Source organism: Marmota marmota, unplaced genomic scaffold, assembly GCF_001458135.2.
Source record: "Marmota marmota marmota unplaced genomic scaffold, marMar, whole genome shotgun sequence".
NCBI lineage: Eukaryota > Metazoa > Chordata > Mammalia > Rodentia > Sciuridae > Marmota > Marmota marmota.
The window spans coordinates 45,803,370-45,822,092 of NW_025999932.1; the positions used below are offsets into that span (position 1 = coordinate 45,803,370).

General features: G+C 39.4%; 1 pseudogene; it reads left to right on the forward strand.

Moving 5' to 3' along the window:
• Nucleotides 1–13,990: 13,990 nt before the first annotated feature.
• LOC107140824 lies at nt 13,991–16,294 on the forward strand (annotated as a pseudogene).
• Nucleotides 16,295–18,723: the final 2,429 nt, after the last annotated feature.

The following is an 18,723-nucleotide window of genomic DNA, read 5'->3' on the forward strand; positions in this document are numbered from 1 at the left end:
AGCAAACAAGTTCAAATTTTCAGTAATTTCAAATTTGAAATGTCAGTCAGTAATTTAATTGACTGTCAAAAACATCATGAGAAAAGAAAATTATGAATAATAACCCTAATTAACATAAATTCACCCTCCCAAATTTTAGCAAATAAAACTCAGTAATATTTCTTAAAAGGTAGTAAACATATCATGACTATGTGGGGTTGATCCTAGGAATACAAGGCTGGTTTAACATTTACAAATTATATAATTTATCACTCTACAAAATAAAGGAGAAAAATCATATGATAATCTCAATGAAGAAAGAAAAATTTCTCAGCAAATTAGGAACAAAAGGAAACTTTCCAAAATCAATAAACATCATATTGGATGTATCTATATAGCAAATATCATAGTTAATAGTGAAATACCAAGTGATTTCCTCTAAGACCAGAATATGGCAATGATATCTGCTTTCACCACCTTTTCCAATATTATATTGGAGGGGCTAGCTAGTGAAATAAAGAAAGACAATGGAAAAAAGAGATAAATATTGAGATGGAAGAAATAAGATTATCTCTAATCACAAGTGGCATATTATCTATATAGAAAAGCCTAAGAAGTCTATAAAATACAAAGAAACAAGCCAAATTAGTGTATAAATTTAATAATGTCTTAGGCTACACTCAAGTTAAAAAACAACTTTATTTCCATACGTTAGCAACAACCAACCATGAAATAAAAAATTTAAAAAGACATTTAGCATAGTATCAAAAACATAAAGTATTTTAAAATAAATATAACAAAAACCTAAAATTCTTGTGCATTTAAAACAGTAAATTCCTGTAGGAAAACATTTCAGTATTCTAAATAAATAAAGAGATATACCATATTTACAGATTGGCTGTCACAATATTGTTTAGATGTTCATTTTCTCCAATTTGGAACACAGACTCAAGGCAATCCTTACCCAAATCTCCAGAGTCATTTTTCTAGAAATTGAGAAGCTGACTTTAACATTTACACAGAAATCCAACAAATCAAACAAACAAACAAACAAACAAACAAAATACCCTAGATTAGTCAAAACAATTTTGAAAAGAAATGTTGGAGGATCTATACTATCTGATTTCATGATTTTCTAAGAATGCTACAGCAATCAAGACAATATGGAATTATCAGAAGTTTAGGCATAGAATCAGTGAAACAAAATAGAAGATTCAGGAACAGACTCACACATATATGATCAATCAATTTTGAGAAAGACAACAGGATAGTTTAATAGGAAAGAGAATTTTTATTTTTAATAAACAGAACTGTAACAACAGATATCCATAAGGGAAAGAATTAGCCTTGATCCCCTACTATGTATTACATAGAAAAATTAATTTAAAATGGGTCACAGATAGAAAAGTCCAAACTAAAAATTTCAAGTCTCTAGGAAATAAGGCAGAAAAAAATATCTATGTAATCTTAGGATAGGGAAAGATTTCTTAGGATAGAAAAAGTACTAATCATCGACTTCAAAGATGATAATTTGAACTTCATCAAAATAAAGAATTTCTTCAAATTACACCATTAAAAAATGAAAAGGCAATCCGTAGTCCAGGACAAATATTCACAATGCTTATATCTGACAAAAAAACTTGTAATCAGAATATACAAAGAACTCCTACAACTCAACAATAAGAATACAAAAACCCTATTAAAATGGGAAGAAGATTTAACACTTCACAAAAAAAAAATACAAAGAACTTTTGCACCTTAATAAGAAATCAATAAGAAGACAATCTATTAAAAGGGAAACATACACACACACACACACAGAATTCAGAATGGTCCACGATGACATGAAAAGATGCTCAATAATTTTATTCATCAGGGAACTGAAAATTAAAATCATAGCAATATATCATTTCACACTTATCTGAATGTGAAACATTAGGAAAAAAAAACCTCTAAGTATCAAACGTAGTTAAGATTGTGGAGCAACAGGAGGGTTCAGACACGGATGGTGGAACATGAAATGTCACACCATTATAGAAAATATTCTGGTAGTTACAAAATTAAGCATATGTGATTTACCCCAGCAATTGCACTTGTTGGTATTTATCCTCTCTCTCTTCAAGATAAAAAACATGTCCACCAAAGTGTTGAATGCTAATGTTCACAGACACCTTATTCATAAGAGTCTAAAATTGTAAACAGCTCAAATGTTCACACAGGTGAATGGGAAAGGATGGTATAGTCATACGGTAGAATACTGCCCAGCAACAAATGAGCAACATATAAGCAGAGGAAAGGGAAATACACTGAATATCATGGATGCATCTAAAAAGTATGGTACAGCAAGGAAGAAGACAGCTACAGAGAACTTGTTTGATTTCATTTACATAAAAATTGAAAACAGGTCAAACCAATGTATAGTGATAACATTCAGATCAGGGGTTTCCTAGAGTGGGATTGATGCAGTTTAGCATTGAGGGAACTTTCAGGGGGTGATAGAATTATTCTAAATCTTGATTAAGGTGGAAATTTTATGGAAATACATACTTGTCATACTCCATTGAGCTGTACCCTGATAATATATGCCTTTTATGCTATGTAAAACTTGATTAAAAATGAATAGCCTTTAATAGTAAAAATTACCAAACAACAACAAAAATAAAGCCTAGAGGAATTCCTCTTTGAATGAGTCTTTTTATTGAAGGAAACTAATTTATTACTTACCTCCAAATAGTTATAGAGAATATAAAATATTGAATAGTAATATCATAAAATTTAAGGAGAGTGTAAGTTTCAATTCAAATACAACTATGATTAAACCTTTTCACATTAGCAAATTTAAACTTCACAAAAGCAGGAGACAGGCATTAACTGCCTCATTTCTATATTAAAGAAAATGAGCCTCAGAGAGGTTGAATAGCTTGCCTAGAGTCATCGTAAATTAGAAGATGGGAGTCAAACCCAGATATTTTGGCACTAAATTCAATGATTTCCCCTGTACTATGTTGTTTCTCTTCTCATGCATCCCTTTTAAAATATTTTCACGAACCAAAGATAACAATATCCTTTCCGTTTCTAGGCCTTAAATTGCATTTCCTTTGATGTTATTAGATTGAAAAAGGCACTGAGTTTTTTTTTTTTTCCCTCCTGAAATCTTCTCAATCTCTGGATTTCCAGAGGTGCTGGGATCTTTATCTTCCTTGCAGGAGGTATGGAATCTTTGAACAATCAAATTAGGTTGAATCTCATGTTAGCATTTTCTCTTCCCAACCTGCATTGCTGAGGAAGGTAGAAATTGGTACAATATTTCTGCAGAGCAATTCAGCAATACATATTAAAACTCTTAAAATGTGGCATATCCTTAGATTGAGTAATTCACCTTCTGGCAATCTATTCCTAGGAAAGCATTAGAGCTGTGTGTATGGATATGTGTATAAGAATGTTCATCCTAGCATTACTAACAATAACAAAAATCAGAAACAAGCTAAATGACTGCCCCCCCCCTCCATTATTCTGTCTCTTCTTTCTCAGCAACAAAAATCCTGGTTTGTGAATAGGTATGTGGCCAGTGACTAAAGCATTAGATGTCTTTGCCCTCCCTTATAACTATTTCATGGCTATTAGAAATGTATGTGAATTCTAGAAATCTCCTTGCAGGGCCACACTTTTCTTTGACATGTTTCCTTCCAGATTCCTAGATTGTGGATGTGATGGTTGGGTATAAAGCACACACATTTTGGAACATGAGTCATCACACATGTGGGACAGTGAGATACAAAGAGTCTGAGTCCTTGCACTATGAGAATCACCCCACAAAAGCCTTAATTAAGTTTGCATGACTGAAAATAAACTTTAATCTAGCTGAATCACATATAGTATCTGCATGTGAATTTTCTGTCCCCCCACCCAAAATTGAATCCTAACACTTAAACTGTTCAGTAGCAAAGGGATGGTTAAATGCATATGGTCTATGCATAAAAAAATTCCAAGGAACTTTTCAAATGACCTTATACAAGAGCATTTATTTATCTATTTTTGTTCTAATTAGTTATACATGACAGTAGAGTGCATTTTGAAACATCATACATAAATGGAGTATTTATTAACAGGAAAGAGCTTACTATAGGACTAAGAAAAAAAGAACAGGCCACATTCAAAAGCAAGGATAAGTTCTTTGCAGGTATACGCAAAAACAAATACTTTGTTAAATACGTAGGTATATTTGTGTGCATGTATGTATCTCTATAAATGCATATTGTGCATACACATATGTTTACTTATTTATAAAATGTTCCTCCCTAATATATATGACCAAAATGTTGACAGCTATTATGTTTTAGTGTGGAATTTTAGATATATCTATGTTTTTAATATGAGGTTTTCCTTTTTCATATTAGGCATGCATTAAATTAGTTATAAAAATGAAAGAATACTTCTCCAAAATAATGCAAGTTTAATTGTGATTCACCAATTTCTAAAGAAAATGCTATGCTAACATATGCAAAGAAAGAAGAAATTAATATGGAATGAGTCTTGTCCCTTTACCGTGTGCATTTCATAATATATGCTGCGATTGCATATTTTCTTATGTCGATGCATGAATACTTATGATTACTCTTTAAAACTCTAGGCAAGGCAATTATTTAGAGTATATACTTTATAACTCCTTTTCCAACAGAATGTGAAGCCCAGGGACATTCTAAAGATGACATCTAGCGGTTGCTGTGGTAACCTTACAGACTGCATTTTAGAAATCTTTTATGTAAGTTTATAGCATTGGAATTGACTTTACAACTCGGGAAGAAGGCAGTAACTGGTGGCTATTAACCCTTACAAACTGTATTTGTGATTATACTCAGCTTTAAAGAGAACAGGGGAGTCACCATGGAGGTGTGTAAGAATAGCTCTAAAATGATTAAAGGAATCTAAAACCTGTGTTAGAATTTTCCTGACAGTCTTAAAGAACTGTCATGCCAGCTAATAATTAAAGCTCATATTTATTCTAGAGCACTTGCTGTGCAGCAGGCATCATGCTGAATCCTCCATAAACACTGTCTTGTTTACTTCTGATCTCCAACTGAAACCTTAGAATAATCCTGCAAAGTAATACTATTGCTATTTGACAAAAGACAACAAAACTGAGACTTAGAGAATTTAGGAGAATTGTCTAAACCCATATTGTTAGGACATGATTAGAACTCACGTCATCTGTCTTCACTCTTAACCACTGCTTTATCCAGGTGCTTGCCCTGATACCTGGTCTGGATCTGTTCTACACGTACCCTTTAAAGGGAGACACAACGATCATTCAGGTTTGTCTGGTCTCATCTTAATCAGTGACACTTATTAAATAACAACCACATTGAACATGACGCTGTTGTGATTTCTGAAAGCCTGATGTCCCCTTCTTATGAAATTATGGTATACAATCAAGCTTACAAGAATAATTGTGCACACCACACATTTATTTTGAAGCCTACCTATAAGATAAGGTAGATGGCTAAATGGGGTAGGTCTAATAAGTGCAGTAGGAGAGTTGCATCAGCAGTGAGTGGACACTTCCCAAAGACCTGGCCTTCGAATAATGTCTAAATTCTAGCTGTTGGGTGGGCAGAATTGGAGGTGCTACAGTGCTGTAGCACTGTTTAAAATGCAGATCTAAGACCCTACTCCAACCTACTCAGAATCTTCATTTTAAGAAGATCCTCAGGTGATTTCAGGCACATTAAGGTTTGAAAAACACTGTTTTAAAGACTGTTTTTGTACAGCACTCAACAGCATTTGTGGCAGGAATTGCACTGAGGTCACAGGACAGCATGAGCTAAGACACAGTGGTGGGAATGAATGATGCAGTTCCAGGGAAATGTCGCCTCTGGTGGAACCATACCTTAAATCAGAAGAAGGAGAGTTGTGGGAAGATAGGGCTGAATTCATGGAGGGGCTCTTCTTGTTCTAGAAGTGATGAGGATAACTAAAAGTTTTTGATCTGGAAATGATGTAATGGTATTTTTTTTATCTAACAGCCCCTTAAAATTTATAAAGTATTTAAAGTTTGTGATAAATTTGGAATTTAACCTTTGGGTAAAGTGCTGCTCTACAGTCTTCACATCACCAAAAGGAAAAAAAAATCTATTATTAATAGGTATTCAGTTTATGGCGGTTATTAAAAGAGAATGGCGCAGACCCTGAAAGCAATCAGAATCACTTGAGAATTCTACACCTATCACCATTCCCCGACAGGGGTTTGATAGTTAAATTGATCTAGGAGATTTAAAAGCCCACATGGCCTTGTCCTTCATGAGAAGATGGAACAAGAGATGACGTATTGGCTCACTGTTTTTTGGATGGGTCAGGCTCTCCTTTGCTCTCTCAGTCTGAGAAGGGCCCCAAATCCCTTCCCTCAGGCTCTTTTGATGAGACAGAAGCTATTTTGTGAGAGACAGAAGCTATTTTGTAAACCTGTCAGATGTCCTGAATAAGGGAGCCAAGAACAAGAGAAACAGATAAGAGGTGCATCTCAGGCTTGAGTGGGGGCCTTGTCTGCCTTGAATTAAAGGACAAGGGAAGAGGATTTTGGAAGGGCGGGTGAGTCAACTGAATGGAATCTTCATCTGCAGGCTGACAGCAGTGTTACAGACACAAAATGAGTCAACAGAGACATCCAATGACTGGTTGAGAAACAAAGACAAGGAACGGATAAGTACCACTGGACACAGAATGCTTCAAATCAAGGGTGAGTGCATTTATCAGAACAAGTGTCTCAGAGGGAAAGGTAAATAATCCAGATTTCTGCTCCTGAACTTGGTCCTGGCTAACCAGGATATATTTTTTTGCCACCAGTGGGCAACTTAACCAGTTTCCTGAAGGAAGCTCACAGACTGATGCAATCACTGAGTCCTGCAACAAGCCAGATCCTGGGAGGGTATGCACCATTATCTGTCAGGAGTAGGTGAGATTCCTCGTGATCTGCCAACCTGTGTGATCCATTGAAACCTCACTCACACATCTAATCAGAGATAACTGCAATTAAAAAAAAATAACACTTAGAAAAGGGAAACCTTCACCTAATGGTCATGATCCATAGCATGTCTTGTTGGCCAGGAGATGCAAGGACTTCCTACCCCGGCTGACGTACATGTTCTGAGGTCAGCCATTGTAGCCTCCCTAGATCCTGGTCATGGGGATGGTATTTCTTGACCTTTGCCCTGTGTGACCACATGGGAGCTGGGCATTAGGAACAATATTTCAGGGGTTTCACCAAGACCACAGGCCATTTTTAAATTTGGGGTTCAGCGCTATGAGAGTCCCCCCATTTTTTTTTGGCCGGGTAAATGTTTAGTATTTGCACTTATCAACTCCACAATCAAAGCTGGGGGAAGGGTTTGGATTTACTCCTGGCCTAGGGATTCCTACTCTGAGCAACAAGTTTGAATGTTTTTTCAGTTTAAATGACTTCCATCTGGGTCTTGTCAGAGACATTTAGAGCAATTTTTTTTTTGAATGGGAATCACAGCTAATATGTCCCTTTGCTTCTAGCCTTCATTCCAAGGTATGGATTTTTACTGTGAGGCTATTGTCATTTTTCTTCAGTTAGCTATGCCATACTTAGGGGAGTTTGGAAGTGAATGTGGGGAGTCTAGTCTTGTGAGGCCTCACTCTTCTTGATTATTTTTGTTTTTATTTTCTTGCACTAACTTGAGTTTGATGGAGAAATTTTTGCCTTATCTACCAAGATTCTCAACTCTTAGCCCTCGTGTTGACCTCTGTCAGAAGAGTCTATTTTAGTGATATCATATTTTTGTCTTTTTCTGTTTCAGAGGAACCAATGTTAAGTTGAAGACTATCTTTTTTCTTATAAATGTAGTCAAGCCCTCCTAATCTCTGACCCCCGTTCTCTGGCCTTTAATAGACACATGATCTGAGTCCCAGAATAGAAGTAGCAACTTCCCAGCAGCTGTGCAAACACATAGCAAGAATGCAGGTCAACATTTCAACTTACCATCTGTAGGTCCCCACTGACCTCTTCTATGTATCCCTTCAACTAATTTACTCAGGCTAGGGTCTGTTACTAATAATTTCAGAGAAGCAACTAACTACTGATTGGCTTCAACATAATAGTGGAACTCATTGTTTTATGTCAATGAAAAGTTCAGTAAGTGATCAAGAATGGCTGGATATAAGTGCTCAATGCTATCTTGGCTTTTTTTTTTTTTTTTTTTTTTTTTTTTTGCAAAACATTGACTTTACTCTCAGTAAAGCACTCTAAATCTAGTGGTTTCACAGCCCAGTTTATATTTTCTGATTTTGGCAACTCTCTGAATGACTTGAGTTGGGACACTTTGCATCTGCCTAAATCAATCACTGAAGCTAGTGGGATGAAATGTTCTAATTTGGCTAAGCGTGGGTCAGGTCACCTTCCTAGCATCAGGGGTGGGGAGTCTATCTATCCTACTTACATGGATGGACTTGGTGAACAGATGGCTTCTCAAAAGAAAACTGGAAGCTGAGCAGGCAAAAACAAGTGTCCTACATTTCTTGATTGGTCAGTATTGAAGCTAACCCAAGACACCAGTTTTGTAACATGTGGCAGGACCAAAGTCTCAAATATTATTCAATAAGTTTCATTTATTATAGAAGTCTCATATAACCATTCTAGACACCAAGCCTATGGTTCTTCAGTTTTCTAATTTTGAATTCAAATGATCTTATGTGGTATTTCACAGAAATGGTATAAGCTGGGGGGATAATAAATACACCCTTAAAGAAATAAATCACAATATAATGTGCAAATGCCTATAACAAAGAACACAGTTGTCTTTTGAGATTCCACAAAGTGTTAAGCATTGAACTTCTTTTTCTTCCTATATTTTCTTATTTAAATTTCAAAGCAACTCTTCAAAGAAGGCATTCTTACCTAAAAACATTGAGGTTTGGAAAGAGGAAATTCTTCTGTCTTTGGTCATTTAGCTAATGAGTATGAGGAACCATTGGGAATTCTATTTGGAAATACTGCTTTTCTTTGTAATTAGGAGATTTGAGAAAGTGTGACCATTTTTTTTTGTTTAAAATAACGTATTTGTTTTTCATCTTATCAACCCCTTAGAGCTTATCTGTCATGAAGTTCTACCAATTTTTTCCACTGCAATGTTCCTCAGATCTTCTTGCAATACTTCTTCCTACTCTTTGTTCAGGCTTTTGACATCTTGTACCTAGATTGCCAAGAAACTTCACTGGTCATCTCTTTGCTTCCAGTCTCTCTAGTTCATCTGGCTGCCCAGTAAGTTTTGAGGTAAGCAGAAAGTGTATACCATTCAATAATGGCTTAATAAGTTATTTAATAAATATTTATTCGGAGCCAATCATTGTGTTGGATGCTGATTTGAAGCTTTAAATAAAATGCAATTCCTTTTGAGAATTTCAATATTTAGGGAAGGCAATTAGATACATTATTTATTATAATAAAATACACATCAACAAGCTCTTGCTCCATAAACCACAGTGTTTTATCACTTCTGCTTTGGAAGTATTGATAATTTTTACCTTAGCATCAAAGTCTTCCTCAATAGTGCCACACATTTAAACTTGTTCTACATAATGTCCTCCTTGAGCCATTCATTCTAGTCAACTGGTCTACTCGGTGCCTGTACTCCTCTGTGCCTGTACTTCTCCATGTCTTATTCACATGACTCCCAGGTTCTTTCCATCCCTGGCAATTTTAAGACTATAATCTAACTTTTAAAACTCTGAGATCACTTCTCATTTGTACTTGATATAACTGTGTTGTTTAGCACTTGTGACCATCTCTGTATTCTGATGGTAAATGTTTAAGTATTTTCTTGTAACAAGGCTGTGTATTTAGTGTATCATCAATATGTGATCAAATAGCTGTTGATACAACGCCTGAAAGTGCTGTAATTAGTGATGGATACCAACATTTGTGCTGAGTAGAAAAAGAGGGGTTCAGCTTAGAGGAAAGTAGATGAGGATTAAAATAAGCACAGATAAAAATTGCTTCTCAATCACTACTCTTTTAATTTTTTCCTTGCTTTACTGTATTCTCTGGTGTATATAGGTGTGTGGGGGACCCTCCTCCCTTCAAGGTGAGAGGGACACAAAGTTTGATCTTTTAGCCCATAACTGAAGGTCAAGGGGCAAAGTCAATCTCATTGCCTCACTTGGAATTTGAGGCATAGTTGGACCAAAACAGTAAAATGTTTTTCATTATTCATTTAATTTCCTTCATGCAGAGATATTAATAAAATCAGTAATTTAAATTAATAGTTTTATGTAGAATTTGGAGATTACATAGTTTTGATGATATCTTTATTAACATGATGATCCTTATGGGAAACTTTTTTCTAAGTGAAGATTATACCATTTAGATGCTTATTTTATGTTAAGGGGAACTTGTGATTAGTGTTGATACTCTCTGGTGGATTTCTGTGATTATTCTCTGGGATAAAGCACTTAAGTAGTTGATAAAATATCATTTGTTTCTATGCTATATTTGTAGATGGTATTTTGGCTGACTTCAGGGCTGAATTATTTTTCCTAAAATGATTTTCCAAAAAAGACCAGCAATTTGCTAATAATTTTTCTTATAAATGGCTGCACAGTCAAGCCCTAATAACAAACTGATTATGTAATGGGGTAACAGGAATATGAGCGAATGATACTTCTTATGAGATAATTTAAGACAATTTCTCTGTTTTGGAAGCTTATACCACTAATGATTGACTTTAATTTTTTCAGGGTATGATTTTCAAAAAGAAAAATACAAGGCTGTTAGGTTGATTTGTTTTCTTTCGAACAGATTTAATTGCTTCAATTTCTGGAACTTACTCCTTGAAGACAGCAGCATTGCTTTTGATAATACTTTACTCATTCAGCTTCAGAATGTTTGTTCAATTGAGAAACGAAAATGTGTCTCAGCATAGAACATAGAATGATTTTTTTTTTCTAAATGACACTAAAACTGTTTCTGGCCTAGGGAAGTATTAGTTCAGGATCCTGTAAAAGTTGGTGCTTTCTCTGACACATGGACACAATAAGCCAGCCAAATTTGCTCAAGAGCAATTTCCTATGGCTTAATTTTCCCCCAAACATATATTATTATGTAAACAGGAAAGAAGAAAGTTTCAAGGGCACAGACACTATTCTGAATTAGAAAGCTAATTTCCCCTCCATGTTATAGATGAAAGTAACTTTAGTTTATATTCAAGGTTCTCTCATGTGTAAAGAGAGGCACATTGATGTTATGTGTTCAGCAAAATATAAAATCTTTCATTTAAATGATCAGAATGTAAATCTTGTGTTATGCATCTGATATGTTGACATTTTGGGAATCCACTAGCACATTTTTTTCTCCCCCGCCCCTCTGCCCCCAGGAACAAAGGTGAACTCTGGAGGGAGTTCACCAATTCCTCTCTTTATAAAAACGAACTGCACAAGAGGAACATATTGTTGCTTTATTTACATGTTGGTCTCCTCTTGACCCAGTTGTTTGTCTCACTTTATCTTTGACTCCAACAGAGATCAAAATATATTTTATGGACTTACAGTGTGGCAATATGCTGGCAAATGGGAAAAAAGCAACATAAAGCAAATTTCTGCCATGGTGCCTTTAATATTGAGACAGATTTTTATCTAACAGAACCAAGAGAATGGAACATGAGAGTACCAGAAGCTCGGGGCTGTAAACACAGCTTCCGGATGACACATCCCTAGGGGGACTGATCATACAGTTTCTATATTATTCAGCTTGTCACCCTACCAGCACATAACTGATTTTTGCCTCAGAAAATGTCTCTTTCCTGAAATTCCAGCTGTCCTTCATTCATAAAGCAATGTTTTAATAAGGTGGTTGTTTGCTACAAAACAATAATAGTCCTAATAATGAATCACTAACAGCATAGCATATTCCTTACCATGGATGGTCTACATGATGCTAAACAGCTGGAGGAAAAGTGGGGGGAAATGCAATCAAGCATTTAAACATCATCACTGGATGTTTCCAAACAGAAGCTTCCAGATGTTTAGCATTGTGGAAGTAATGTTTGATTGCCTACCCTTTTCATATTTTATCTGGATCTTTTGATGTTCTTTAGATGGAGTCTTGGACTCTTCTTCCTTTTCAGTATCCTGAATAGTTTTTCTGATCATAAATGGCAACAGCAATGTTGAAAACTAGCAAAGGCTAAACCTGGCAGGAATTGTTTGAGATAAGGAAGAAGAGACTTGGACTGTGGTTAAATGGGTCCCTCTCCTGGCTAATGTATATGGAAGCATGCAATTTCTAAGGGAATATTTGAAGCAGTTTCAGTTTTCAGTTAAAAGATATGTACGAATTAAGATGCTTAGTAAAGGGACCTTATTTTCCCTGAGATCCAGAGGCTGAATAATAAGGAACTTCCTTTGGATATTCAATTCAAAGAAAGAAAACAATCTAATATGCTGTTGAGTATACAGGCTTAAAATGAATCTGATCTTTCTAGTGCTGAAGTAGAGCTATTTCTTTTTTTCAGATTGATGTTTTATCATGCAAAATTAAAAGTCTAGAATAAACTGAGTTCTAGCCCCCCTCAACCATTTTTTAAGGATCTCAGAGTATCATACCAAAATTAACTCCTGCTTCCCACTGTACTTCTCTCACATATCAGTTATTGGAACTTAGCATAAAAGTCATTGCCAAATGCTCTGCTAATTTAAAACCGCTGAAAATTAATGATCTCATCAAAGATGGCTCAGTTTCAGAATGGGATTCATAGGTCTTGGTGCTAAAATAAATACCAATTCTTACCTAAGAGTGAAAGAAAAAAATAGTCACTTACTGACATGTCCCTGCAAGAATGGAGGAGCCAAGAAAATCTTGGGTATGTTAATAACTCAGCTTGTTCACTGATTCAAGATGACTGGTTAAAGAGCACTGTGTACTGATGATGACTCTGTGGCATGAGGAACAATGTCATCATTAACATGTGGGACTGCTTAGCATTTAGAACACTTCACACATAAAGTGAAGTTAACACAGGACTATTTATGTGCTTTAGACAGATGGTTTAATGTTTCTTTAGCCTTCAGTCTATGAGGCCACCCTTGGTTTTCTTCAGCCAAAGGCTTTTAAAATATAATTGATCTGCAGCCATTTTCTAACAAGTCCGACTGCAATATATTTCCCTAAGTCTTTCTCTCACCCTTAACTATCTCTTGCAATAGTTTGTGACTGACAAACCTCCCTGACACTGATTCCTCACATTTAAGCAGCTATGGACATAAAAGGAGATGAAGGGAATGAAATATCATCATTAATGGTTTGTTTGCTATAGAAAAGCTATTCAGATGATTACTTTGGAAATTGGTTCTCCCCTGATTATACATTGCCTTGCTCTGGAGAAACTGTTGCCCAAGAAACCTTCAATACACGCAATGACAACCCAGCATAGATAGATAACTGTGTAGCAAGGATGCATTACACTGAGCATATATGTTCATCTCAAATGGTAAAGGAGAAGAGCAACTGTACCTCTGAAGAAGAGGTAAAAGGTACCAGCTTAGGAGGGAATAAAGAGGCTGCAGATCCCCTGATCTTACTATCAAAGCAATAGAGTAGTTACCTGGGTGAATCAAGCAGGACATATTTGTATAGTGCAAACTTTCTGTGGGCTTTTAATGACCCCCTACACGGCTCTAGCCTCTCTTCATCTCTACAGGCCCTTTTGTGAGTCTTTTTAGGGGAGCAACGTGACCCAGTAGTTTGGGGACTCCTGAGATTGGCCTGAACCGATGCTTATTTGCATGCTCTTGTCTATATAACCACCTCCATTGGGGTTCTACAGAAGCATGTTTAGGCCTGGGGCAGAGAAAAGTAATTACACAGCAGAGAGGATTTAATGATTAGATGTGTTTAAGGGAGCAAGTGTCTCCTGGCTGCACATTCCCATTCAGGAGGGCTTGAGAGGTCTGAAGTCTAAGCACAGAACTTGCCATTGGCTTTTCTCTATGAGGAACAAAGATGACTTTCTGGAGGCTCAGATTTCCTGGTGACACTTTACAAGGGGTTGGACTGGAGTACTTGCTGCTTATCTGGCTGTTACTAGTGTCAGGCTCTTGCACCAAAACTGTCATTTCCTCACGTATGAGGAAGAAGCCCAGTGCACCGTCTTCGGTGTTCTCTCTGACCACGTTTTGTTTAATTCCCAGAGCAAGGTACCTAGCCAGTTCTGACTTATAAAGCAATTCAACAGCTCTCTGCTTTGGGTGCCGAGGGTGACAGGCTGACTGTCGGGGATGTAGGCCTGGACCATTAGCGACTATGTGGCCAGGCCCCTCGATGTGTGCTGGTGTTCGACGTGGTCAGTTTCTCACAGGAGCAATTCCGGCTGGTGCACGTGGAGGTGGAGGTGAGGGACGTCAACGACCATGTGCTGTGCTTCCCCAGGGCCCAGATTCCAGTGGAGGTGTCCGAGGGTGCGGTGGTGGGCACGCGCATCCCACTGGAAGCGCCATTGGCTTGTGCCATTGGATGAGGACGTGGCCATGACAACGCAGCATAGATGGATAACTGTGTGGCAAGTGTCATTGGACGAGGACGTGGGTGCCAATGGGCTGCAGAGTGTGCGACTAGCTCAGCCACACAGCCCGCTCCAAGCGGAGCTGCAGATGTGTGTTGGCGGTGCCCAATGCGTGGATCTGGTGCTGTTGCAGGAGCTGGACTGCGAAAGTCAGGCTGCTTACAGCCTAGAGCCAGTGGCCTGGCCCAGGAGGGGGGCCGCTGGTTGCGGTCTGCCATCGCAACTCTTCAGCGTGAGTGTGCTGGACGCCAGTGACCACAGCCCAGCCTTCCCTCAGGGCGCGGTGGAGGACGCCCCTGTGGGCTTGTTGTTTCTGGACCTGGACGCGGCGGACCCCCACGAGGGCCCCAGTGGCGGGTGTTCTCCTTCTGTGCTTGCAACCCACCCAAAGTGAGCCGCCTCTTGCGGCTCGACCCGGGCTCCGGTCGCCTCATCCTAGCGGGTCCCGTGGACTACGAATGCCAGGACACCTATGATCTGGACGTGAGGTGCAGGACTGCGGCCCTGGTCCTTGGGTCGCCACCTGCAAGGTCATCGTGCTCATCCGTGATGTCAATGACAACGCTCCAGACATCGCTATCACTCCGCTCGCCACCCCGGGAGAACCAGTCACCTCGTCCTTCACCGCTACCGCGCTCTGGAAAGCAGGTGCGACCTTGTCAGCGGGGCTGGGGCTCTCCAGGCCTGCGCAAGCAACCTCTTTGGCGCCTAAAGGGTGAGCGCGCGAGAGCTCAGTGATTCTGGTCAGCACGTCGGACAGGGACTCGGGTTCCAACGGGCAGGTGCACTGCGCCCTCTATGGGTACAAGCACTTCCGACTGCAGCCGGCCCTTTTGGGTAATTAGTCGGTGGTTACTTAGACGTTGCTGGACAGAGTGCGCATCACAGAGTACTACCTGATGCTGGTGGCAGAGGACCACGGCGCGCCCCCACTGCTCACCGTGAAGCCTTACAGTGTGCATGTGGGCGACGAGAACCGACAGCGCGCCGGTCTTCACACAACCAGTCTATGAGATGTGAGTGCTTGAGAACAATCCGCTTGGCTATGGTGATCGCCTGAGATCCGGACCTGGGCCACAGTGGCCAGGTCACCTACCGCGGTTGGAAGACTAGATGGGCCGCGCCAAGGACTCCGTATCCACCCATGTCTCCTTGGACACAGTCACTGGAGAATTGCGCGCTCGACGGTGCTTTGACAGCGAGGAGCTGGCTGAAACGAAGCTGGTACTGGAGGCGCTAGACGGCGGCTTTCCACCGCTATAGCGGTGCGGTTGCAGGTGGAAGACCAGAACGACCACGCGCTCCACCAGGTGGCCCTGATGCTCTTCGATGGCTCAGCCCAGCTACCTCTGCCCCGAGGCGTGCCTTTAGGCTACCTAGTGACAAAACTGCAGGCAGAAAACGAGGACGAAGGCTTCAACGCAGAGCTGGCTCACAACCTCCTCTGCAGTGACAGCAGTTTCCGGCTTTTAGCACTGCACCTGGTTACCCGTGAACTGTCCCTGCAGCACCATCTGTCCTTTCAGCCCTCTGGCCCGCTGACCGCGGTTGTCGAGGTGAGATGGAAGCAGGCCTATCTTGTCACACACCGCCACTCAGCTTTTAGTGCCCACGGATCCAGTGCCACCTGGCGGAAAAGTGGTGCTGGTACCGCCGCCGCCGCCACCGCCGCCACCGCCGCCACTAGAGGGAGCGGAAGGACCAGTCTGGAGAAACACTGCTCAGGGAGCAGTAAGGCAACCTGAGCTCTCCATAGTGTGGGTCGGTGCTTGGGCCAGTGGCTGTGGTCTTTTGCTAGTGGCCATAGTCATTGTGACTTGTTCCTGCAAGGGAGAGGGTAGGACATGGAGGAATAGGCTTTGTGAGCACTGCCCAAGTGGGTATCAGACGAGAAGTGACCAAGCTGGCCAAAGTTGCAGAGTGTTAGGAGCTGACTCCCAGGGGTTCACCTTGAGGTTCTTCATGGGATCATGGCCGCCTTCCATTTCTTCAGAGGTCCAGGATGTCGGGTCTGCAGGAATTTCCAGGAGTGGGGGTAGCGGAGCATCTTTGTGTTCCTCTCCTGGGGAGAGGACCAGAATCTCACAGGCTCAGGTAGAGCACATTTCAGCTCTCTTATTGTCCTCATTAACTCCCCCCCACCCCAGATTTTGTTTCTTTTCTTTCTGTTTTATTGGTTCTTTCTTTTTATTAATTATACATGACAGTGAAATCCGTTTTTATAAAATTATGCAAACATTGAATATATATTATTCTAATTAGAACCCCATTCTTGTAGTTGGGCATGATGGTGGGTTCACTTAGGTATGTTTTACATGTGTATATAGGAAAATTATCTCAGATTTTCCTACTATCTATTTTATTCCTATCCCCCACCCTTCCTTTCTTTCTCCTTTGTCTAATCTACTGAACTTCTCTTTTCATCCCTCTTCCCCTTTATTGTGCCTTAGCTTCCACATATCAGGGAAAACATTGAATCTTTGTTTTTTTTTTGGGGGGGGATTGGCTTATTTCACGTAGCATGATAGTATCCAGATCCATCCATTTACTGGCAAATATCATAAATCCATTCTTCTTTATGGCTGAGTAATAGTCCATTGTGTATATGTACCAGATTTCTTTATACAGTCATCTGTTGATGGGCATCTAGGTTGTTTCCATAGCTTAGCTATTGTGAATTGTGCTGCTATAAACATTGATGTGGCAGCATTACTATAGTATGCTGATTTTAAATCCTTTGGATATATCCTGAGGAGTGAGATAACTAGGTCAAATGGTGGTTCCAGTCCTAGTGGTCTTTTTTTAAAAATAATTTTTAGTTGTGAATAGATGTTTATTTTACTTATTTATTTATATGTGGTGTTGAGAATCAAACCCAGTGCCTCACACATGCTAGGCAAGCACTCCACCACTGAGCCACAAACCCAGTCCATTCCTAGCTGTTTTGAAAATCTCCATACTGCTTTCCAGAGGGGCTGACCAATTTGCAGTTCCCCCATCAATGTATGAGCATTTCCTTTCCCCACATCCTCCCCAACATTTTTTTTGTTACTTGTATTCTTGATAATTGCCATTCAGACTGGAGTAAGGTGAAATCTCTCTGTAGTTTTAATTTGCATTTCTCTAACTGCTAGATATGTCGAACATTTATTTCATGTATTGGTTGACCATTTGCATTTCTTCTTTTGAGGACTGTCTGTTTAGTTTCTTTGCCCATTTATTTGATTGGGTTATTCATTTTATTTGGTGTTAAGCTTTTTGAGTTCTTTGTATATCCTGGAAATACATTCATATTGTGGGGGGGGGGATCGTCTTATGAAAATTTGGTGCTGATTACATTTGAGACTTCAAATGGCTAATGGGGCGGGGGTTAAAGAAGAAAAGTGCTCCACAGATGAGGGCAGAAGGGGCCCTGACAGTCAGATGTTGGTGTAGGCTGTGTCTGTTCTCTTTTTTGGCCCATGACAATTCCCCTTGGGTTGAATGCCGTCCTCCCTCAGGGTTAATGCTGCCATCCTGAAGCACTTCAGATGAGGGATGCAGGGCCCTCTCTGTCAGTTTCCATATCTAAGGGTGAAATATTATTAACTGCTACTCTCCTCTCTTTTTAAATAGGGTTCATTCTCAGTTCCTTTTTATTCCCAACCCTTTACCGAGACGATAAATCTGCTGCATGTTTAAGGTAATTTCAGAATATTTATCGTTATCTCTAAGCAATGTGTTTGACAATTTTGAACACCCTTTTTTTATGGATAACAAAGTAATTCTTCCTTTTTCACTATCAGGACACATCCACATCCAGATGAATTTAGTGTGAAGGACAGTGGAGAAGGAGACAGAGGATTGAATGACAGCAGTTCTGATATCAGTAGAGAGGGCTTCAAGAAAGCATCCTACCAAATGATTGCAAAGCAAGGGGGTAAGTTCAAACCTGTGACTTCCAATCTCTTCCTCTCAAAGTCATTGTCATACTTGTATGAATCACTGAAAAATAAACTATACAAGTGGCCCATCTATACATTCGTAGAAGGCAGTGCCTCAGGCATTTCAGGTTACTGTAATAAGGTACCCTAGACTGGGTGGCTTAAACAACAAACACCTATTTCTCATAATAGATAAAGTTCATAGGGGTCAGGATTTCATTTGCTGGGAATATATGAGTATACGGCTTTGT